Raw genomic sequence first — 24,588 nt, 5'->3', positions numbered from 1 at the left:
CCCGTGCTCCCACGCTTCTTTGGTAATTGCCCCCCGGAGGGGCCAAATCCCGGGGGCATTTTAAAAAAATAGTGTGGGGGGTCCCAATCCCCTCACACTGCCCCGGGGAACGTCACCCCCAGGGCTTATTAATATTGGGTGGGGGGGGCTCTCAGGCCCCCCCAGCCCCTGGGACCACCACCCCTGTGGCTTATTAATATTGGGTGGGGGGCTCTCAGGCCCCCCCAGCCCCAGGAACCGCCACCCCCCTGGGGCTTCTTCAAAATGTGGGAGGGGTCCGTGCGGCCCCCCTCCTGGAGCCTTTTCTAGGCCCTGGGGACCGCCAGCCCCCAGGGCCGGCTCCAGCAGCGTCTCGGGGTGCCCATCCCCGGGACACTGTAGTTTGCAATGACAGGGCGGGAGCCTCGCGTCTCCCACCCTGTCATTGCAAATGCTTTCCTATTTGGAAGCTCTCTTCCAAATAGGAAAGCAGATTGCTTTTCCACAGGGGGAGCAGCATGTTAGCTGCTCCCCATGTGGAAAAGCAATGCCGGCTCCCACGGGACGCGGGGAGCCGGCTGGGACAGTGGGGGGATTGGGGACCCCCCCACGGCCCCCAACAAAGAGGGCCAGCCCCAGGGGATGGGGTCCCTGGGGCCAGTAGTGGCCCAGGAGGGGGGCCACGCGGCCCCCTCCTAAATTATTTTAAAAAAAGAAACGGCCCCGGGGGATGGGGTCCCCAGGGTCATAAGTGGCCACAGGAGGGGGGCAAGGCAAGGCAGCCCCCCTCCAAAATAAAAATTGAATAAAAAAGGGCCATGCCCCGGGGGATGGGGTCCCCGGGGCAAATTATGGCCTCGGGAGGGGGGCGACCCGATTTTTATATTTTCTTTTTAAAAAATTGGGGCAGGCCCTGGGGGATGGGGTCCCCAGGGCCAATAAATTCAAAAAAGAAGGGGGGCTACACAGCTCCCCTTCTTAAAAAATAAAAAAATGGGATCAGGCCGGAGGCCACGCCCCGTCCTTGCACCACTCTGCAAACGCGCCCACTGGCGCGTTTGCAGAGGGGGAACTAATTCCCCTTGAATACTGGGGGTCCCTGGGGGCCCACTAGCCCACCAGGAACCTCCAGTATGCGCCAGGGCGCTGCGTTGCAGAGAGGTGTAATGAGGCCACGCCCCTTTTTACACCTCTCTGCAGAGCAGCTCTGTGGCGCTTACTGGAGTTCCCCGTGGGCTAGTAGGCCGCCAGGGGACCTCAGGAGTCAAGGGGACTTAATCCCCCAACTTAAAACACGCCACGGGGCGCATTTGCACAGTGGTGAAGGTAGGGGGCAGGGCCTGAGGTGATATGTGTGCAAACACGCCCTGTGGCACGTTTTCAGTTGGGGAATTAATTCCTCTTCAATCCAGAGGTCTCCTAGTGGCCAACTAGCCCACCAGGTACCTCTGCGCCACTGAGCTGCGTTGCAGAGTGTTGCAAAAAGGGGCATGGCCTCTGAACACCTCTCTGCAACGCAGCTCCTTGGCGCATACTGGAGGTACCTGGTGGGCTAGTTGGCCCCCAGGGGACCGGAGCATTGAAGAGGAAGTAATTCCCCAGCTTAAAACGCGCCACAGGGCGTGTTTGCACATGTCACCTCAGGCTCCGCCCCCTCCCTTCAGCATTGTACAAATATTCCTCTAAAATCAGCCGAACTACCAATTCCGATTTACTCACCTGTTATCAGGAGAGAACCCAGTGCTGCATCTTTTATCCCAGCACTGACCCTGAAAAGTAATTCTAAGCGTACTTACCAGTAACTTGTATTTCCTTCCATAGGAATCCATTGTGTGGTTTTCAGCAGAAAAGTTTCTAAGTGTCGATTTTTGAACCGTATAAATATTCCTCTAAAATCAGCCGAACTACGAATTCCGATTTACTCGCCTGTTATCAGGAGAGAACCCAGTGCTGCATCTTTTAGCCCAGCACTGACCCTGAAAAATAATTCTAAGCGTACTTACCAGTAACTTGTATTTCCTTCAATAGGAATCCATTGTGTGGTTTTCAGCAGAAAAGTTTCTAAGTGTCTATTTTCACAAACTAAAAATATTCCTAAAAAATCCACTATATCACTTAAACACATTCTTTCAACTGTTTACATGAGATGCACCAGTGCTAGATCCAGGATCCACCACTGAGTAAGAAAAACTTACACTAACACTACTTACCTGCTAAGTGACTTTTCTGCCATAGGATAACATTGGTGATTCTATGTGAAATAATTTGTGTCAACTTTTAAAATACAATATTATTCCTTAAAAATAACCACTGTAACCAAAACGCTTTTACTCAACTGTTTACAGGAGATGTCCAAGGACTGAATCTAGGTTCCTTTCCTGTTGTTACAAAAGTAATCCATAAAGTAACTAATTGCATTTGACTAGAAATTCACATTGAGCTCCATGTTGCATTGTGTTTGAAATTGTGTTGCCCATTGCAACAACTGTAACTACTGTACTTAAAATTCTATTGCCTATTTGCAAAGCATTTAAACTAAAGTAATTCATTCTGAGAAAGTATATTTTGTATTGTAATGTATAATGTAATTATAATGTAATTAAAAAAATAAAATATCTAAAAATAAATAGTTTGAAAAATGTAGTAAATCAGTATAAAAAAATCAGTATAACAATACATCAAAAATTGTCAATTACAAAACCTTTGAAATTCACTGAAAAAACCATAGGTTTCAGGCTTGATATAGTTAGGAATTAGCATTTAAAAAACCTTAGAAATTCCCTGAAATAACTATAGGTTTTAGGGGTGTTATAGTTAGCTGGACATTTCACTTGTACAAAACCATTGAAATTCCTCCGATATAGTTAGTTGTACTAACTACATCTCGCGCGCCCGCAATCCACTGCTGATAATGTCACATATTACATCATTCATGACATGGTCAGTGACATCACTGATGACATCTCAAATGACATCAAATAAAGTTATTTAAAAGGGTTCCCAATCTTCCTGCAGGTGCTCTTGATAGTACCAACACCACCTGTTCTGCATTGTGCTGCCCCAGTAAGTCAGTGGCGGACCTGCTAGTGTCTCTCGATGGTGCCATCTCGCGGCCGGGCCGGCCGCTATAGAAAAACTGAAAGAGTTGCCCCTTAGTGAGATGCACACACAGGTAGGTTTCTTGCCAATACAAAAGCAACTGCCATGAACAAAATCCTTTAAAATTATCACCTGCTGACGCGTTTTGGCCCAACGCTCTTCCTCAGAGGCAGTCCATGTGAAATGACGGTAAGCAGCAACTGCCAGTATACCCCCACATCATGATGATGATCATGCTCAGGTGAGCCACTTGAAGCACTGTATTCCGGGACTGGTAGTTCAGTATAACCCATGTGGGTCGCTGCCGTCAAATTAATTTTAAAGGCTTTTGTTCATGGCAGTTGCTTTTGTATTGGCAAGAAACCTACCTGTGTGTGCACCTCACTTAGGGGCAACTCTTCTGTGTATATATATATATATTCACTGAAAAAAACATAGGTTTCAGGGGCGTTATAGTTAGCTGGACTTTTCACTCGTACAAAACCATTGAAATTTCCCCGTTATAGTTAGTTCAGCTAACTATAACTCACGCGCCCGCAATGCACCGCTGATGACGTCACATATTACATCACTCATGACATGGTCAGTGACATCACTCATGACATCACTGATGACATCTCAAATGATATCACTGATGACATCATCCAGTGAATGTGTGTTTTTCTGAAAATTACATATGTTTTATATATGTATATCTCAAGGTCGATGGAAGAATAAATGGGTATATAAGTGTCTAAATGGATGATTTGTTTTTGAAAAATTGATTGTATAACTGACTAAGTGTATCTTAGTGAATATATGGCTTAGTGAGTAATGTTTAAATGTGTAAATATCTGTATCAGTCTCTCACTTTGTGTATAAGTGGCTGCATGGGTTGGTGAGTAGCTACATGAGCGTCTATATAGGTTATTAGTTGGTTTTTTGAGTATCAGTATGAGTCTCTGAGTGTCTGTATGGTTCGGTGGGGGGTATTACCTAGTGCATAGGTGCATGAATGAGTGACTCACTGTTTGTATGTGTTGAAGACAGCATGTGTGCAGGACTGTATGGGTGGATGAGTGTGTGCATGGGTGTGTTAGTGAGTGATAGACTGTCTCAATAGTGTCTTTATGAGTAACTACATATGTTTTAAACTAGTATATGTGACTATTGGTGTATATAAGTGAGTATATGTGAGAGTGAGAGATTGAAAGAGTTCCTGTATGAATAAGTATGTGTTTCTATAAGTGATTGTTTAAAAGACTAAGTATGTGTAAGTTTCTGTAGAAGTAAGTGTGGTGGTGTGTGTATAACTGTATATGCAAGTAAATGGATGTTTGATTCTTTATTAGCATGAGTGACTATGTGTGTGAGTAACTCTATGGATGAGTGGCGTTGTGGAACAGGATGTATAGGTGTGTGAGTACATATGATGAGTGAGGACATGTATGAGTGACTGTATAGGACTGTTGGTGAATGAGTGGATGTGTATGTGGATCTTAGAATTACTGAATAGGTTGTTGTAACTGGTATTGGTATGTCCATTGTTTTGAACATTGTAGTTTCTATTTTTGAATGTGTGTATCAAAGGTTATATTAGGGGAAGTGGAGGTCTGCCACTCTATCACAAGGATGATGTCATCAGTGATGTCATTAGGGATGTCATTTGAGATGTCATCAGTGATGTCATGAGTGATGTCACTGACCATGTCATGAGTGATGTAATATGTGATGTCATCAGCAGTGCATTGCGGGCGCGCGAGTTATAGTTAGCTGAACTAACTATAACGGGGGAATTTCAATGGTTTTGTACGAGTGAAAAGTCCAGCTAACTATAACGCCCCTGAAACCTATGGTTTTTTCAGTGAATTTCTAAGGTTTTTTAAATGCTAATTCCTAACTATACTGTGCCTGAAACCTATGGTTTTTTCAGTGAATTTCAAAGGTTTTTTAAATGCTAATTTCTAACTATGCTTACAGAGATAGGACATGTGAAGAAAGAAGAAAAAACGCCCAGAAAGAAAAAAAAGAAATGCAGAAAGAAGCAACAGAAGTCCTCAAAGACGAAGAAAAGTGCAGGAAGAAGGATAACGTGCAGAAAGAACAAACAGAAGAGCAGAAAGAAGCCTTGTTGCAAAATCATCCTGTACCCTCAACTTTTTCAGACGGATACTGGTGGTAACTGAGTCTGACTAACCAGTCCTAGAGCCAGTGCTATGTTAAAAGACACTCAGAATACAGTGAAAACACCTACATACACTAGGGAACACTATGTGTTGGGGTCCCCCTGTGATCAGCATGACCTCCTCTGGAAGCCCCTAGTATATAATAGGGCAGGGGATTAAAACTACCTCTTAAAAAGCGCCCTGTGGCCGTTTTAAGTTGGGAGATTAAGTCCCCTTGAAACCTGACCAACTAGACCACTAGGTACCTCCAGTAAGCGCCACAGAGCTGCGTTGCAGAGAGATGTAAGAAGGGGCATGGCCTAGACCACCTCTCTGCAACGCAGCGGAGTGGTGCTTACTGGAAGCACCTGGTGGGCTAGTTGGCCCCCAGGGTCCCTCAGGATTGAAGAGGAATTTTTTCCCCAACTTAAAACGTGCAACAGGGCTTGTTTGCACACGTTAACTCAGGCCCCGTCCCCTCCCTTCACCACTGTGTAAACACGCCCTGTGGCCGTTTTTAGTTGGGAGATTAAGTTCATTTGAATCCTGAGGGTCCCTAGGGTCCAACTAGCCCACTAGGTACCTCCAGTATGCGCCACAGAGCTGCGTTGCAGAGAGGTGTAAAAAGTGGCACGGCCTGGACCACCTCTCTGCAACACAGCTCATTGGCGCTTACTGGAAGCACCTGGTGGGCTAGTTAGCCCCCAGGGGCCCTCAGAATTGAAGGGGAATTATTTCCCCAACTTAAAACGCGCCACAGGGTTTGTTTGCACACGTTAACTCAGGTCCCGTCCCCTCCCTTCACCACTGTGTAAACATGCCCTGTGGCCGTTTTTTAACTTGGGAGATTAAGTCCCCTTGAATCCTGAGGATCCCTAGGGGCAAAATAGCCCACTAGGTACGTATAGTAAGCACCATTGCAGAGAGGTGTAAAAAGGAGCACGGCCTGCACCACCTCTCTGCAACGCAGAGCAGTGGCACTTACTGGAAGCACCTGGTGGGCTAGTTGGCCCCCAGGGTCCCTCAGGATTGATAGGGAATTATTTCCCCAACTTAAAACGCGCCACAGGGCATGTTTGCACACGTCACCTCAGGCGCCGTCCCCTCCCTTCACCACTGTGTAAACGAGCCCTGTGGCCGTTCTAAGTTGAGAGATTAAGTCCCCTTGAATCCTAAGGGTCCCTAGGGTAAAACTAGCCCACTAGGTACCTCCAGTAAGCGCCACAGAGCTGCGTTGCGTCGAGGTGTAAAAAGGGGCGTGGCCTCAGAACACCTGTCTGCAACGCAGCTTCCTGGCGCACACTGGAGATACCTGTTGGGCTAGTTGGCCCTCAGGGACCCTCAGTATTGAAGGGGAATTAATTCCCCAATTTACAACTGGCCAGGGGCGCATTTGCAGAGTGCTGCAAGGAGGGGGCGTGGCCTCCAGCACGATGCCGGTCTTTTATTTATTTAATTCTTTTAAGAAGGAGGGCTGTGTGGCCCCCCTTCTTTTTCAAATTTACTGGCCCTGGGGACCCCATCACCCAGGGCCTGCACCCTAATTTTTTTTGTTGAAAAAAATAAATTTGGCTCTCCCAAGGCCTTAATCGGCCCCGGGACACCAACCCCCGGGTCATGGCCTTTTTTAAATTTAAATTCTTTAGGAGGGGGCTGCGTTGCCCCCCTCCTCAGGCCACTTATGGCTCCGGGGACCCCCATCCCCCGGGGCCGGCCTTTGTTTTTTAATATTTTAAAAATATGTATATTTATAGAAACACCTAGGACATGCTGGACAAACCGTATGTACCTATCACCATGACGATTTGCGTGATATTCATTAAAAGGCGACTATGCATAGAATGAATCCACATGGAATGTATTTACACCGCTAGTGAAGCTCTGACATGTCTGACGCCCTACCGTGCCTAATCCCGGCGCCCCCGCCGGTGGGTACTCTCCAAGTAGACACCCTTGTCGTTTATTTATACAAACATGGGTAGCTATTGACGGGCACATTTAATATACACGCACACCAAGCCATTCAAAGGGGATTCGACAAAAATTCGACCAAACTATGCAAGAAACCCCCCTCATGGTTAATAAAAAACACATCCACCTCCGGATGTGTAATTCTTTTTATTTTACTCTCTGGAAAGGAGACGAACCTCACTTGAGAGTCACAGCATGCTCCTGGCTGAGCCCAATGCTGTGTTACACCCACCAGTGCCCGCCGATTGCCTCACACCTCTGTGTTGTATTCCACCAGCTAGTGCGTATGCTATGACACTCTCTAGCCCATGTGCACTGTAACACCACCCTGTGAATATGTCATGCCACACTTGCCTTCGCACGGGTTATATTGCTCCATCTAACGTGCCTTCCTCGATGTGTATGTTATAACGCACAGCGCTATGCCATACATATTACAATCTGGGATCCATATCTTTGTCACAGTGCATATGCAACGTTACACTCCCCAGCACATATTTTATATTACAACTTTCGAGACTAGTTATGTTACACAACACTGCCCTGTGCATATTACACTCCAAGGCGCATATCGCATAGCACGCGCTAGTGCCTGTTCTATCTCGCGGTCTCCAATGAATCTGTCATTGCGCACAATGTATTGCATATTATATTTCACGCCCCGGTTCATCTTATATCACACTTTTTGGTGCATAGTTTATACCATATACTACATCTAGTTTTCACTTTCAATCGTGCTCTCAGGACTATGTTCCATATAAAACTGCGTCCACCTACCCTTTTCACAGGCATTACATTTTGCGATGGGGGTGGAGGGTCAGGGGGTGTTTCTGCCAAGTGAGCCCGGAGTCACAGTCACAAAAGTCTTCTTCTTCCTGAATAAAAGTGAGATTATGCTGCATACTTGTTCATATTTTAAGTAGTTCGCACAGACACACATTATAAAAACAATAAAGTTCCTAATACCCACCTTCTGTGAACAGTTAGCTTGCTGCCCCATCCACCTCCTCCCTATCATCTGTTCTCTGAATCCATGGACTAGCCTCCTCCCTCCTGCCATGCATGGTCTGATGTGCTGCCACTGCCCTTCATTTAGCATGATGTACCAGTCCACTCCTCCTGCCCTCCATTGCCCAATTCTATGGCCCATCATTGACCTCCTGCTTAGCCTCTGTGCTTAGCTTGCTGCCCCTATTCTCCTTCCCCCTGCTCTCCGATGTCTTTGTGCATGCCCCTGCTCCATCCTTTTTGCCCACTATGTTCCATGGACCTGCCACTCCTATCTACTCTGAGTGCTCTGTTGAGCTGCCACTCCCCTCCCACCTGCCTAGCATTGTCAGATGACTGTAACCTGTCCCTGCCACCTCCACCCTGCCTGTCCACATGCCATGCCCCTATCCCCTTTCTCCTGTCCTCCATGGTCTATTTTACTGCCACACCCTTCTGCCCTCCCTGATCTGTTGTGCTGCAACTGCTCCTCCTGCCTGCCCCGCGCGGTCTGTTGTGAGGCCCCTTCCCCTGAACTCTCTTGTCTGTGCCCAGGTCCTGACCCTCCCTTCTATCCTCCATGGTCCTTTGTGCATGCCCCTGCACCCTCCTTCTTGCCCATCATAGCCATTGTGCTGGCACTAACCCTCCCGCTTGCCATGCATGGTCTTCTGTGCTGCCATGGCCCCTCCCACCTTCTCTGTGTGGTCAACTAGCTGCCACTGACCCCCTCCCACCTTCCCTCCATGGTCTGTGTGTATGCCATCATAGTCTCACTGTTGCTCTCCATGGTGTGTCTTGTTTCTAGTGCCCATCCTGCCTGACCTCCATGGTCATCTTGCTGCTCCTGCCCTGCCACCTTGCCCCCAGCCCTCTGTTTCCATGTGCAGACCCCCAATTCCCTCCCTACTGGCTTGTCTGTTCCATTGTAATGCCCCTGATCCGTCCCTCCTGCCCTTTATGGTCTGTTATGCTGTAGCTTTTTCTCCTGTCTGTCCATTATGGTCAGCTAGCTACCATTGCCTCTTTCCCATCTGTTCTCTGTTGTCCATGTGCATGGTCCTGTCCCCTCCCTATTGCTTTCTATGGATTGTTGTGCTGCACTCCCGTCCCGCATGCGCTGTGTGGTGTATTGTGCTGCTGCAAACCCTGATGCCTGCCCTGTAGGATCAGTTTGGTGCACCTCTCCATGTCCCTCCTGTCCTCTGTTATCCGAGTCCATGTCCCTACCCCAATTCCTCCTACCTACCATGATTCAATGTACCATACTTGCGAACATTTTGAATTTGGTAAGAGGGAGATTTTGAAAAAAAACTGGGGTATTGATTTTCCCCTTTGAGTTACATTGAAAAAGAGGAGATTGTAGACAGGAGACAGATCAAATAAAGCCAATTTGAGCTTAAAAACATTGGACGTTTCCTGGCTGAAACGGGTCTGTTGGCATGTATGGTTGTACTACCACTGCCTCTTCCTTCTGCCCACAATGGTCTATTATATTGCCACAGCCTCTCTTGCCAGTCCTCTATTGTTGGTTATTGCCCCATATCTGTTGTGCTGCAACTGCTCCTCCTGCCTGCCCCGCGTGGTCTGTTGTGAGGCCCCTTCCCCTGAACTCTCTTGTCTGTGCCCAGGTCCTGACCCTCCCTTCTATCCTCCATGGTCCTTTGTGCATGCCCCTGCACCCTCCTTCTTGCCCATCATAGCCATTGTGCTGCCACTAACCCTCCCGCTTGCCATGCATGGTCTTCTGTGCTGCCATGGCCCCTCCCACCTTCACTGTGTGGTCAGCTAGCTGCCCCTGACCCCCTCCCACCTTCCCTCCATGGTCTGTGTGTATGCCACCATAGTCTCATTGTTGCTCTCCATGGTGTGTCTTGTTTCTAGTGCCCATCCTGCCTGACCTCCATGGTCATCTTGCTGCTCCTGCCCTGCCACCTTGCCCCCAGCCCTCTGTTTCCATGTGCAGACCCCCTATTCCCTCCCTCCTGGCTTGTCTGTTCCATTGTAATGCCCCTGATCCGTCCCTCCTGCCCTTTATGGTCTGTTATGCTGCAGCTTTCTCTCCTGTCTGTCCATTATGGTCAGCTAGCTACCATTACCTCTTTCTCATCTGTTCTCTGTTGTCCATGTGCATGGTCCTGTCCCCTCCCTATTGCTTTCTATGGATTGTTGTGCTGCACTCCCGTCCCGCATGCACTGTGTGGTGTATTGTGCTGCTGCAAACCCTGATGCCTGCCCTGTAGGGTCAGTTTGGTGCACCTCTCCATGTCCCTCCTGTCCTCTGTTATCCGAGTCCATGTCCCTACCCCAATTCCTCCTGCCTACCATGATTCAATGTACCATACTTGCGAACATTTTGAACTTGGTAAGAGGGAGATTTTGAAAAAAAACTGGGGTATTGATTTTCCCCTTTGAGTTACATTGAAAAAGAGGAGATTGTAGACAGGAGACAGATCAAATAAAGCCAATTTGAGCTTAAAAACATTGGACGTTTCCTGGCTGAAACGGGTCGGTTGGCATGTATGGTTGTACTACCACTGCCTCTTCCTTCTGCCCACAATGGTCTATTATATTGCCACAGCCTCTCTTGCCAGTCCTCTATTGTTGGTTATTGCCCCATATCTGTTGTGCTGCAACTGCTCCTCCTGCCTGCCCCGCGTGGTCTGTTGTGAGGCCCCTTCCCCTGAACTCTCTTGTCTGTGCCCAGGTCCTGACCCTCCCTTCTATCCTCCATGGTCCTTTGTGCATGCCCCTGCACCCTCCTTCTTGCCCATCATAGCCATTGTGCTGCCACTAACCCTCCCGCTTGCCATGCATGGTCTTCTGTGCTGCCATGGCCCCTCCCACCTTCACTGTGTGGTCAGCTAGCTGCCCCTGACCCCCTCCCACCTTCCCTCCATGGTCTGTGTGTATGCCACCATAGTCTCATTGTTGCTATCCATGGTGTGTCTTGTTTCTAGTGCCCATCCTGCCTGACCTCCATGGTCATCTTGCTGCTCCTGCCCTGCCACCTTGCCCCTAGCCCTCTGTTTCCATGTGCAGACCCCCTATTCCCTCCCTCCTGGCTTGTCTGTTCCATTGTAATGCCCCTGATCCGTCCCTCCTGCCCTTTATGGTCTGTTATGCTGCAGCTTTCTCTCCTGTCTGTCCATTATGGTCAGCTAGCTACCATTGCCTCTTTCCCCTCTGTTCTCTGTTGTCCATGTGCATGGTTCTGTCCCCTCCCTATTGCTTTCTATGAATTTTTGTGCTGCACTCTCGTCCCGCATGCCCTGTGTGGTGTATTGTGCTGCTGCAAACCCTGGTGCCTGCCCTGTAGGGTCAGTTTGGTGCACCTCTCCATGTCCCTCCTGTCCTCTTTTATCCGAGTCCATGTCCCTACCCCAATTAATCCTGCTTACCATTATCCAATGTACCATACTTGCGAACATTTTGAACTTGGTAAGAGGGAGATTTTGAAAAAAAACTGGGGTATTGATTTTCCCCTTTGAGTTAAATTGAAAAAGAGGAGCTTGTAGCCAGGAGACAGATCAAATAATGCCCATTTGAGCTTTAAAAACATTGGACGTTTCCTGGCTGAAATGGGTCTGTTGGCATGTATGGTTGTACTACCACTGCCTCTTCCTTCTGCCCACAATGGTCTATTATATTGCCACAGCCTCTCTTGCCAGTCCTGTATTGTTGGTTTGTTGCCCCTGCTCCCCTTTCCACTGCCCTCCATAGTCTGTTGTGCTGCCACTGCCCTTCCTGCCTGCCCAGTGTGGTCAAATAGTTGCCTCTGCACTCTCCTACCGGCCTTCAATTTTCAGAGTCCGTGTCCCTGGCCTCTGCCTCTCAACAGTATCCCAATGAACAACTAGATTGCTAACATTCTATATTTATTACAAAAGTGTGGAACGCCTGACGTCATCTTGATATAATCAAACCTGTAATACCTCGAGCATTTCCTTTAGAAATTACATATATGAGAGGGTCTTATTTGCATCAAAATTATGGTTAGTGCTCTAAAAACTAAAATGAGGACATATTTTCTGAGTTTTCAAATAGCGACAAAGAACTTTTAAATTATTTCTAATCTTTATCTTTTTTTATCCAGTTGACCACTTGATTAAATGTTGCACTTAGGGGAGAGGATGTGGTGTTACTTCCAGAGCTGAAGACTTTGCGACTGGGGAACCAGGTTGGAGTTTCTGCTTCAGCTGAACATTCTGTGATTCTGGTCAAATGACTTAATCTCCCCATGTCTACAACCAAAATGAATTTGATCTTGTGTGATGTAACCAATGCTCATATAAAGCACTCCAATACCTGACAAGTCTGCACTATATAAAACTGCAAATACACAAAAAATAAGTGTTTTGCACACTTCTGTCATTGGGCTACATGTGGGCTACATCTGGGTGATATTTGTGCTGCATTTGGGCTCTTTTGTCTCTGGTGGCCATCTTGGGAGATTTATTTGTTATGAAGTTTCCTAACTTCCTCATTTACTGCAGTCTCCTCAGTAGGAAATGCTTTCAGTTGTTTACTTTGATTCCATCAAGAAGGTATTCAGATATGTCTCACATTTGCCATAAATTCTGAATGTTAGCACTCTAGTTGCTCATTAGATCACTGCAGTAAAGCTACTGCTCGCCACAGAAGTCTGCTGCTGGTATTTAAAGTGCATGTTTCAGTCTGCATATCAGACTTTTTTAATGAAATAGAAGAGGATTTTAGAAGTCACTCAAAATGTGCCCTAATTTTTCTTTCTTCAGCACTAATCATAATTTCTATGGCAAAATGAACCCCCTCATTGTGTTCCTTTTTAAATTAAACGTTTTAAGTGTTACCAGTTTATTCCAATCAAGATGGCTTCAGGTGTGCCATACTTTTGTCATAAGTAAGACAGTAAGCGCTCTAGTTGTCCTTAAGAACACTCTGGGACATTCTGTCATTGGGCTATACTTGGGCAACATCTGGGTGATATTTGGGCTACATTTGGGCTCTTTTGTCTCTGGTGGCCATCTTGGGAGATTTATTTGTTATGAAGTTTCCTAATTTCCTCATTTACTGCAGTCCCCTCAGTAGGAAATACTTTCAGTTTTTTACTTTGGTTCCATCAAGAAGGCATTCAGATGTGTCACACATTTGCCATAAATTCTGAATGTTAGCACTCTAGTTGCTCATTAGATCACTGTATTAAAGCTACTGCTCACCAGGGAAGTCTGCTGCTGGTATTCAAAGTGCATGTTTCAGTCTGCATGTCAGAATTTGTTTATGAAATAGAAGAGGATTTGAGAAGTCAAAATGTGCCCTAATTTTTCTTTCTGCAGCACTAATCATAATTTCTATGGCAAAATGAACCCCGTCATTTTGTTCCTTTGTAAATTAAATGTTTTAAGTGTTTATCACTTTATTCCAATCAAGATGGCTTCAGGTGTGCCATATTTTTGTCATAAGTAAGACTGTTATCGCTCTAGTTGTTCGTTAGAACACTCTGGGACATTCTGTCATTGGGCTATACTTGGGCTACATCTGGGTGATATTTGGGCTACATTTGGGCTCTTTTGTCTCTGGTGGCCATCTTGGGGATTTATTTGTTATGAAGTATCCTAATTTCCCCATTTACTGCAGTCTCCTCAGTAGGAAATAATTTTAGTTTTTTACTTTGGTTCCATCAAGAAGACATTCAGATGTATCACAAATTTGCATAAATTCTGAATGTTAGCACTCTAGTTGCTCATTAGATCACTGTAGTAAAGCTACTGCTCACCAGGGAAGTCTGCTGCTGGTATTCAAAGTGCATGTTTCAGTCTGCATGTCAGAATTTTTTTATGAAATAGAAGAGGATTTGAGAAGTCTAAATGTGCCCTAATTTTTCTTTCTGCAGCACTAATCATAATTTTTATGGCAAAATGAACCCCTCATTTTGTTCCTTTGTAAATTAAATGTTTTAAGTGTTACCACTTTATTCCAATCAAAATGGCTTCAGGTGTGCCATACTTCTGTCATAAGTAAGACTGTTAGCGCTCTAGTTGTTCGTTAGAACACTCTGGGACATTCTGTCATTGGGCTATACTTGGGCCACATCCGGGTGATATTTGTGCTACATTTGGGCACTTTTGTCTCTGGTGGCCATTTTGGGAGACTTATTTGTTATGACGTTTCCTAATTTCCTCATTTACTACAGTCTCCTCAGTAGGAAATACTTTCAGTTTTTTACTTTATTTCCATCAAGAAGTCATTCAGATGTGTCACACATTTGCCATAAATTCAGAATGTTAGCACTCTAGTTGCTTATTAGATCACAGTAGTAAAGCAACTGCTCACTAGGGAAGTCTGCTGCTGGTATTGAAAGTGCAGGTTTCAGTCTGCATGTCAGAATTTTTTAATGAAATAGAAGAGGATTTGAGAAGTCACTCAAAATGTGCCCTAAATTTTCTTTCTGCAGCACTAATCATACTTTCTATGGCAAAATGAACCCCCTCAATTTGTTCCTGTTTAATTTAAATGTTTTAAGAGTTACCACTTTATTCCAATCAAGATGGCTTCAGGTGTGCAATACTTTGGTCATAAGTAAGACTGTTAGCGCTCTAGTTGTTCTTTAGAATACTCTGGGAAGCTGCAGTAGAACACAAAGGAATCAACTGACAGTTTCTGCCCTTGTTAGATGTACATGTTTTACTGAGAATGTCAGACTTCATTCTCACATGACTGAGAAAGATAATGTGAATTTACAGAAAATATGCTCTCAGTTTAGCTTATAGATCACCTTCCGAACCTCTGTGGGAAAAGCATGAGAAAATAGTTTTCTCTCAAACATGATTCATGATATCACAGCAGAAGGCTTTTTCACATGGTGAAATCACCTTAGAACACACCACAATTCCTAAAATGAATATGGTACCATCAACAAATGATTTATAATGTAACTAAAGTCTTAAAACCTTCTATTAACTGCAAGGCTTTTTAATGAGGTGCTATCATGTATATTGGTCCCAAGATGGCTGCCAACACTTCTAGGATGAAGTACTGACAGCCAATCAGTTCTCACGATGAGATGTGTGGTTAGGCTCTGCCCAGATATATCTATCTTTTTAACTCTAATTTTCTCAGGAACTACTGAATGGATTTACACCATTTAAGCAAAAGGCACGAGTCTGAGCTGAGGACTACCTCTTTGCCAAATTTGGTGTAATTCGTTCAGCAGTTCGGGCTGTAGCTGCGTCAACAGGTCCTATGGGAAAATGCATGGGGAAAACGTGTTTGGGACCCCCTCTTTTTCTCGGCCCCCGCTTGAAGAATCACTGTGGAATTTTCAGGATAGGAGCGGACTGGAGCTGGCCAAAAGTTTGGAAAATTTCGCGAAAATTCATCAATCGGCGCCAACGTTATTCCAAATAGAATGCTGCGGATTTCCTATGGAAAATAGGCCAGTAGGTAATATATATATATATATTCACTGAAAAAACCATAGGTTTCACACATGTTATAGTTAGCTGGACATTTTACTGATAAAAAACCAATGAAATTCCCCCGTTATAGTTACTGTAGGCAACTATAACTCACGCGACCGCAATCCTCTGCTGATGCGAATACTGTATTTAGACTTATTTGCCCATGTCTTCTTCCATTAAATTTTAGCTATACATATATTACAAATATTTTTTTTTCATAAAGACACATATGTCATCAGCAGAGGATTACGGTCGCGTGAGTTATAGTTGCCTACAGTAACTATAACGGGGGAATTTCATTGGTTTTTTATCAGTAAAATGTCCAGCTAACTATAACATGTGTGAAACCTATGGTTTTTTCAGTGAATTTGCAAGGTTTTTTAAATGCTAATTCCTAACTATAACGTGTGTGAAACCTATGGTTTTTTCAGTGAATTTGTACGGTTTTTTAAATGCTAAGTTACTTTACGCCATTTGTGGCGTGCACGCCCACTTAACGCAGTTCGTTCAGTGCGCGCACGGTGCGCTTCGTGCACCGTGCGCGCACAGTGAGCACGCGGTGCGCGATGGGCCATGAACGCACGATGCGCTTCGCGCACCGTGCGCACATGGAGGACATATGATGAGCATCGTTGTGACAGGTAAAATATATGTTTTGTTTAGCTCTAATAAGCCATGCACAACAGGTGCCCTTCGGGCACATTTTGCACAAGGGGTGTGGAAAAATATGAATATTTTTTTTTATTATTATTATTTCTTACCGTACGCGTACGGTAAGCGTCATCGGCGAAATTTTCGAAAAAATTAAAATTGCCTTTTTTCACTTGGGGGATCGTTGGGGACTCCCTCGACATGGCAGGGTGCTTGGGAGCTGTGTAAACAGCCCCTTTACATGTTTTTGCACTTGGTTTTTCAACCCCCTGTCAGAGTGCGAGAGAGAAAATGGCGGCCGCCGCTTCCTGGTTTCGACCGATTCGAATGTTTACTAAGATCTAAGGGCCAATCAGAATCGCGCTCGCGCACGCCACCGTACGCGTACGGTAAGCGCACCGTAAGCGCACCGTAAGCTGGCTCAGATATATATATTGATTTAAAGGCTATTTTCTCAGAATCTACTGAACAGATTTACACCAAACCTACAAAAGGCACTTCCTTGACCTGAGGACTACCTCTCTGCCAAATTTCAAGTAATTCTGTTCAGCCGTTCGGGCTGTAGCTGTGTCTAAAGGTCCTATGGAAAATTACATGGGAAAAACGCGTTTTGGGACCCCCCTTTTATCTCAGCCCCCGCTTGACGAATCCCCCCGAGACTTTCAGGGTAGGAGCGGAGCGTAGCGCCCCACCTATTTTGAAAAATTCGCGAGGATTCGTCAACCGGCGCCAAAGTTATTCAAAATAGAATGTTGCGGATTTCCTATGGAAACGTGGTCCTAACTATAACTACCTACTGGCGACCGCCAGTAGGTAATATATATATATATATATATATATATATATATATATACATTCACAGAATAAACCATAGGTTTCAGGCACGTTATAGTTAGAAATTAGCATTTAAAAAACCTTACAAAATTCACTGAAAAAACCATAGGTTTTAGGTACGTTATAGTTAGTTGGACATTGCTCTCGTACAAAACCATAGAAATTCCTCCGTTATAGTTAGTTCAGCTAACTATAACTCACGCACCCGCAATGCACTTCTGATAACGTCACATATTACATTATTCATGACATGGTCAGTGTCATCACTGATGACATCTCAAATAACATCACTGATGATATCACTGATGACATCATCCAGTGACTGTGTGTTTCTGTAAAGTTTAAAATATGTTTTATATATATGTCAAGGTGTATTGAAGAAAGAGTGGGTGTATAAGTGTATGGATGGAGGATATTGTAGGTGGGTGACTGACTGTATAAGTGAGTGATTAAACGTGTCTTACTGAATGCATGGGTTAGTGACTAAACTGTGTGAATGTCTGTATCAGTCTGTCTTTTGTTGTGTAAGCTGCTGCATGGGTTGGTCAGTAGATACATGATTGTCTATATGGACTATTGATTGGTTGCCTGAGTATTTACATGGGTGCCTGAGTGTGTGTGGGTGGGTGGGAGGTGTGTGACTCTATGCATAGATGTGTGAGTGGTTGATTCACTGGGTGTATGGGCTCAAGAGTGCATGTGCAAACAGCTGTATGGGTGGGTGAGTGTGTGTATGGGTATGTTGGTGAGAGAATGGATGTCTCAGTGGTACATGTCCAAGTAACCACATATGTAAAAGGCAGTGTATGTGAAAGTTGGAGTGTATAAATGACTATACGTGTGACTGAGTGATTGTGAGAGTGGCTGTATGGATGAGTGTGTACTTGTATCAGTGATTGTGTAAGAGAGTAAGTATGCGTTTGTTTCTGTTTGAATAAGTGATGTGGTGTGTGTATAACGGTATAGGTCAGTGAATGGAAGTGTGATTTATTCTTTGCATGACTGACTAGGTGTGTGAGTAGCTCCATGGATGACTGGTGGTGTGTGAGTGTCTGTATAGCTGTATGAGTGCTTATGATATTGTTGTATTGATGAGTGACTGCATGTATGAGTGATTGTATGGGTGAATGAGTGGATGTGTGTGTAGACCTAGGAATCAGTGAGTGCGTATGTAGTAACAGGTGTGTCGATGGTTTCGAAAATGGTAATCTGAATTTTACGGTAGGTGTACCAAAGGTTATATTAGAGTGTGAGGAGGTGCATCAGATTTTCACATGGATCATGTCATCAGTGATGTCATCAGTGATGTCATTTGAGATGTCATCAGTGATGTCACTGACCATGTTATGAATGATGTAATATGTGACGTCATCAGAAGTGCATTGCGGGTGCGCGAGTTATAGTTAGCTGAACTAACTATAACGGGGGAATTTCTATGGTTTTGTACGAGAGAAATTTCCAACTATGACGTCCTTGAAACCTATGGATTTTCAGTGAATTTATAAGGTTTTTTAAATGCTAATTTCTAACTATAACGTGCATGAAACCTCTGGTTTTTTCAGTGAATTTCAATGCTTTTTTAAATGCTATTTTCTAAATATAACATCCCTGAAAACTATGTTTTTTTCAGTGATTTTCAAAGGTTTTTTAAATGCTAATTTCTAACTATAACATAGCAGACGCGTTTGCAGAGTGGTGGAGAAAGGTGAGTGTGGCCTTCATGCACATTTCAGCAATCCCACTGTGAGGAATTTAGTGGAAGTAACAGGAGGGATAGTTAGCCCACAACCTCAACCTTGGGGGCCAACTACCCCTTTTATTACCTCCAGTAAGTCCCACACAGCAGGATTGCTAACTTGTTATATCAGGCCCCACCCTCTCCCTGCAACACTCCACAAACGCACCTCCTGGCATGTTCTAAGTTGGGGGATTAAGTCCCCCCGAATCCTGAGGGTCCCTGGGGTCCAACTAGGCCACCAGGTACCTCCATTAAGCGCCACTGAGCTGCGTTGCAGAGAGGTGTAAAAAGGGGTGTGTCCTCAGACCACCTCTCTGCAACGCAGTTCTGTGGCGCTTACTGGAGGTACCTGGCGGGCTAGTTGGCCCCCAGGGACCCTCAGGATTCAAGGGGACTTAATCCCCCAATTTACAGCGCGCCAGGGGCTGTGTTTGCACACTTGACATATCAGGCCCCGCCCCCTCCCTGCAGCACTCTGCAAACGCACCCCCTGGTGTGTTCTAAATTGGGGGATTAAGTCCCCTTGAATCCTGAGGGTCCCTGTGGTCCAACTAGGCCACCAGGTACCTCCGGTAAGCACCACAGAGCTGCGTTGAAGAGTGGTGTAAAAAGGGGGCATGGCCTTGGACCACCTCTCTGCAATGCAGCTCCCTGGCGCATACTGGAGGTACCGGGTGGGCTAGTTGGCCCCCAGGGACCCTCAGTATTCAAGGGGAATTAATTCCCCAACTTCCAATGCGTCAGGGGGCGCGTTTGCAGAGTGCTGCAGGGAGGGGGCGTGACCTCCAGCACAATGCCAGCTTTTTATTTTTGTTTGTTTTTTTAGAAGGGGGGCTGTGTGGCACCCCTTCTTTTACTATTTTTGGGGCTCTGGGGACCTCATCCCCCAGGACCTGACGCCTTTTAAAAAAAAAAAAAAAAACAGGAGGGGGACTGCGTGGCCCCCCTCCAGAGGCCAATTAACCCGGGGCCTGGCCACCCTCTTTTTTTTTTTTGTTGAAGGGAGGGGTCCACGTAGGCCAATTATGGCCCCGGGGACCCCATCCCCCCGAGCATGTCCAGAATTTTCTTTTTTTCTTTTTTTTATTTGGAGGGGGGCCGCGTGGTCCCACTCCTAATGCCAATTATGGCTCCAGGGACCCCATCCCCCGGGGCTAGCCTTTCCCTATTTTTTTTTTTAATTATTATTGGGGAGGTGGGCCACTTGGCCCCCCTCCCATGCCACTTCTGGCTCCAGGTACCCCATCCCCCAGGGCCGGTCTTACGTTTTTTAAATTATCATTTTTTTCTCAGGGGAGGGGGGCTGCGTGGCCCCCCTCCCGGGCCACTTCTGGCCCCGGGGACCCTATCCCCCGGGGCCTGGCTGCTCCATTGGGGCCCATGGGGGGAGCCCCAATGCCCCCACAGTCCCTGCCAGCTCCCCGCCTTCTGCGGGAGCCGGCATTGCTTTTCCACAAGGGGAGCTGCTGACATGCAGCTCCCCTTGTGGAAAAGCAATCCTGCTTTGCTTCATTGAAGCGAGAGCAGGTTTCCCTGCTCTTGCTTCAACGAAGCAAAGCAGAGTTTGCATTGACAGGGGGGAGTCGCACGGCTCCCGCCCTGTCATTGCAAACAGCAGTCTGCCAGGGGTGGGCACCCCGGGACACTGTAGGAGCCGGCCCTGGGGGGTGGCGGTCCCCAGTGCCATTAAGGGCTCCAGGAGGGGGTCTGTGCTGCCCCACTCCCTTCATTTTAAAAGCCCTGGGTAGGGGGTGGTCCCTGGGGCCTAAGGGTCCGTACCAGACCCCCAATTTTAAATTTAGAGTTCCCCGGGGAGGGGAAGTATATATAGTTTAGGGCTAATTATGATGCAGTCGGAACAGTCGGAGCCGTTCCGACTTCTTCATAAGCAGCCGGTCGGATTCCTTTCTGACTGACCCATTTTAATGGTGTCAATCGGAAAGGAATCTGACTGGACATTCCAACTGCCATCCGGCGCGCTTGTAGAGCCCGTCCAACAGTCGGAATTACTTCAGTAATCCCAAGGGCGGCTCTTTCCGTCGGAAGGATTACATTGTTGGATTTTGACAGCCTTTCTGTGCCTGCCTTTCTGACACAGAAAGGCTGTCAGAAGTCGTCTTTGGGGGCCCCCAGCAGGGCCTCCATGGGTGCAGGGCCTCCGTTTGGTGGACAAGGGGGCACCCATGGTTTCCCTGTTGATCCCTGCACCCGTGGCTGGCACCTTAAGGTGCCTGCCACGGGGTGCAGGGATGGACTGCACCTCTTCATTTTACAATGAGAGCATGCATTCCGGTCAGAATGCATGCTCCCATTTCAAAGAATAGGAGTGCGACCGAACAGTTGTCGGTCGCATCCTAATTGGTTGGTCGGGACCGCTGACAGGACGTCGGGCGATCCCAAGACCGAAACAATGTCAGGCGGACTTAAGTCTGCCTGACATCATAATTAGGCCCATAGTGTAACACAATTAATAGAAAATATTTATATTACATTATATTATTTTTATATAATTTATCATAGTATTTTTATATTTTAAATGTATTACTATCAAAGTATATATATCCAAATGTATATATATATATATTTAATAAAAATATGTTTACACTATATGTTGTTATAGTTTAAATTTAGTAATGCAAAAATATATAATCGCATTAATAAATTCAAAATAATATTAAAATTAATGTCATTTAAAATAAATATTTTAATAAATTATGGTATAATTAATTAAATTAATATATGTACACAAAAATAAATAATAAAACATATATTAATTAATGTAGGCAATACATAAAATATTACCAATTGAAAAATCCAAAAAGCATGTTTACAGAAAATACTATAAACCTTAAAATAAATAGAAAAATAAAAACAATGTAAAATATAAGAAAATAAAACAGTTAATACTATAAACTCTATTTACACTACACCTCCCCTGATGAAGGGGTTAGTAGCCCGAAATGCATTGGGCAACTTGAATGACTGTTAAATTCAAGTTCACATATATAACCTGCATATATGACTACGCTATTGAAACAATGATTAATTTGAAGAAAAATAAGGAAAGACTTGAAAATTTTAATGTGAAGAAAGTTTATTACAACAAGAATAATGATTGAACGCTAACTACGAGTGCAAAAGGGAGACACTCTCCTCAACCAGGAGTGTGCATTCACGCATTTACTATCCTTACTCATGAGGATTTACCTGATTGCACCACCAACTTTATCAACTTGATCTACACCACTGTGATTACTTTGGAGTGCGCTACTCTCTTTCATTCCAGTCATTCCCCAATCTGAGCAAAAATAGAGTACGCACCCACAATAACCATGGATGAAATAGCAAAAACAACGGAACGCAGAGCAGACACCTTTGTTTACACTCCAGATGAAACACAACGCATATACGCTTTATTCGAGGAAACAGAGGGAATCAGCACAAGTACCACCTCAATCCAATCAAATATCAAACAACTACTTTACACTTCCAAAAGAGCTATTAACCAAAGACTCCATGCCAGTACTCTGATCAAGTTCCACAAAGTACAGCGTATACCGAGAGGTCTAAGAATCGCTTTGAAATCCACACTATGCAAAAATAATTCAAAATTCACTGAAAAATGGGAAGCAATTTTAAATAAGTGTTCATTGGACCTCATCCTACTTATAGTTGAAGAATTATCAAAACTACTTGAGGATCTCAACAATGAAATTACAGAATTAAAACAAGAAACTTCTATGAAACTAGAAGATGAGGACTGGAACGAGACATTAGCGGATTTAAACAAACAATTAGACAAATATACTAAAGAGATCAATAAAAGGAAAGAAGGAAAATTTAAACGTGATACCGTTGACTACAAACTAGGAGAAGTATATACCTGGGCAGAGGTATATGCCAATAAAAGGCAACAGCGCAGAAACACAGGTCGACCGTCTGACACCGACGCTACATCTTCAGATGATTCACTAACCAGAAGTAGACCACCTAGAGCACCAACTGAAGCACATCCCAAATTTCAGGTGACTCGCAAGAACCAGCCATAGAAGGTCCTTCTACAGCCTCCACCAACAATAGACAACCTTTTTTAGGGGCAGACCCAAGGCCACAAGAAGAGCCAGGAGGAAAAACATTCTCCACAAAACCAGTCGTGAAGGGTACTCACAGTCAGAGAACCTAGTGATCAACATTTCTAGCCATCAATTAACGGATTTTCAAATAAAAGCTCTACAAAAAGGAGCATTGTTTGTCCCCACATACCACTCAAACCACCTGGACACAGAAGTTAGTTTTTTCAAATGTATGCGCTTACTAAGGCTGAAACATTTTTTCCAAAATGTCATGGATGCTTCCTACAAACCACGAGACAATACATTAATGCGACTGCGCAACAAAAGCGCATATATGGCTCCCACTAGCCACAAAGTATTAGATGCTTTCGAAACTATTGTTCTCCAAGAATTGAAAAAAAAGTAAGCGCTTATCAATGCACTGCACAAGGTATAAAGAGTATTATTTATGTCATATAAAGAAAACTTACAGTCAGACGAACTTTTAATTGAAACTTTTTAATGGGTGGATTTTACCTCTTAACTTGAATCTTTTACATTGAGGAGAACACAGGGCCTCTTTATGATGGCGGTCAGACTTTCGTCCGGCTGCAATCCTATCGGAGAAGGGACCACCCGACTAGCTGTCGGCAGTCCCACCATAGGGATTACAATGCGACCGCCTTCAAATTAGTCGCAATGTGTATGTTTTGTATTGCGGCATGTGCTGTGCGCTGCAAGCTCATGCCGCAGTACAGAAAATATTTTTTTTTTCATATCCCTGCACTATGTGGCAGGCACCACATGGTGGAGGGATATGTAGGGAGGCACCATAGGTGCCAAAGAACCCAAGGCTGAGATCAAGAGACCCATCTGCCTTTTCATAGTGGGTTAACCACCATGAAACAGCCAGTGGAAAGGGACATTGCAATCCCTACTGTGGTGCCTGAGCAGGCACTACCACTGTTGTAGAGATACAAGTCCCTCCGACGGACCGATGGGCTACTCGAGCCCGTCGTATCTGTGGCGGTCAGTCTCTCCGACCGCCTACCATCCACCCACCATTGTAATGTGGCAGGTGGTCAAGAGGAGTCCCATGGCGGTGGGACCGCCACCGACGGCCTGACAGTGGTGGTCCCACTGCCATCATAATGAGGCCCACAGAAATAATAGTGTGAAGAAACACCACATTTAGGGAACACCAGTGTGAGTACACAGTACTCCGCTGTGCATTGTTGAACTTGTTGTATTTTGTGCATTGTGGATGCATCAAAATCATAAGCAAAAACAGGCACAGGGAAGGTGATCCGTCGGGTCCTTACGCACAGGAAAGGTGATATGCCGGTTCCTTGCTACAGGGGAGGTGATGCGTCGGTTCCTTACTGCCACGCAGGGGAAGTGATGCATTGGTTCCCTACTGAAGAGGAGGTGATGTGTCGGTTTCTTACTGTGCGGGGAGGTGATGCGTCAGTTTTTTCCAGCTACGTGCAGGCGTTGTGTCGGTTCTTCAGCGACATGATGGTGATGCATGGAAATTCTTCCCGCATGGCTGTGTTGCTTCGGAAACAGGTACGGATGTGTCACGCTTCTCTAGTTGGTTTTCTTTTCCCAGCTCCCAGCAGCAGGACCAACCTCCAGAGACCCAACACAAGAACAGGCACCTCTTGGCAGGTCAGAACACTCAGCAAGGAAGT

Source organism: Triturus cristatus, chromosome 2_1, assembly GCF_964204655.1.
Source record: "Triturus cristatus chromosome 2_1, aTriCri1.1, whole genome shotgun sequence".
NCBI lineage: Eukaryota > Metazoa > Chordata > Amphibia > Caudata > Salamandridae > Triturus > Triturus cristatus.
This window is presented reverse-complemented; position numbering follows the sequence as displayed.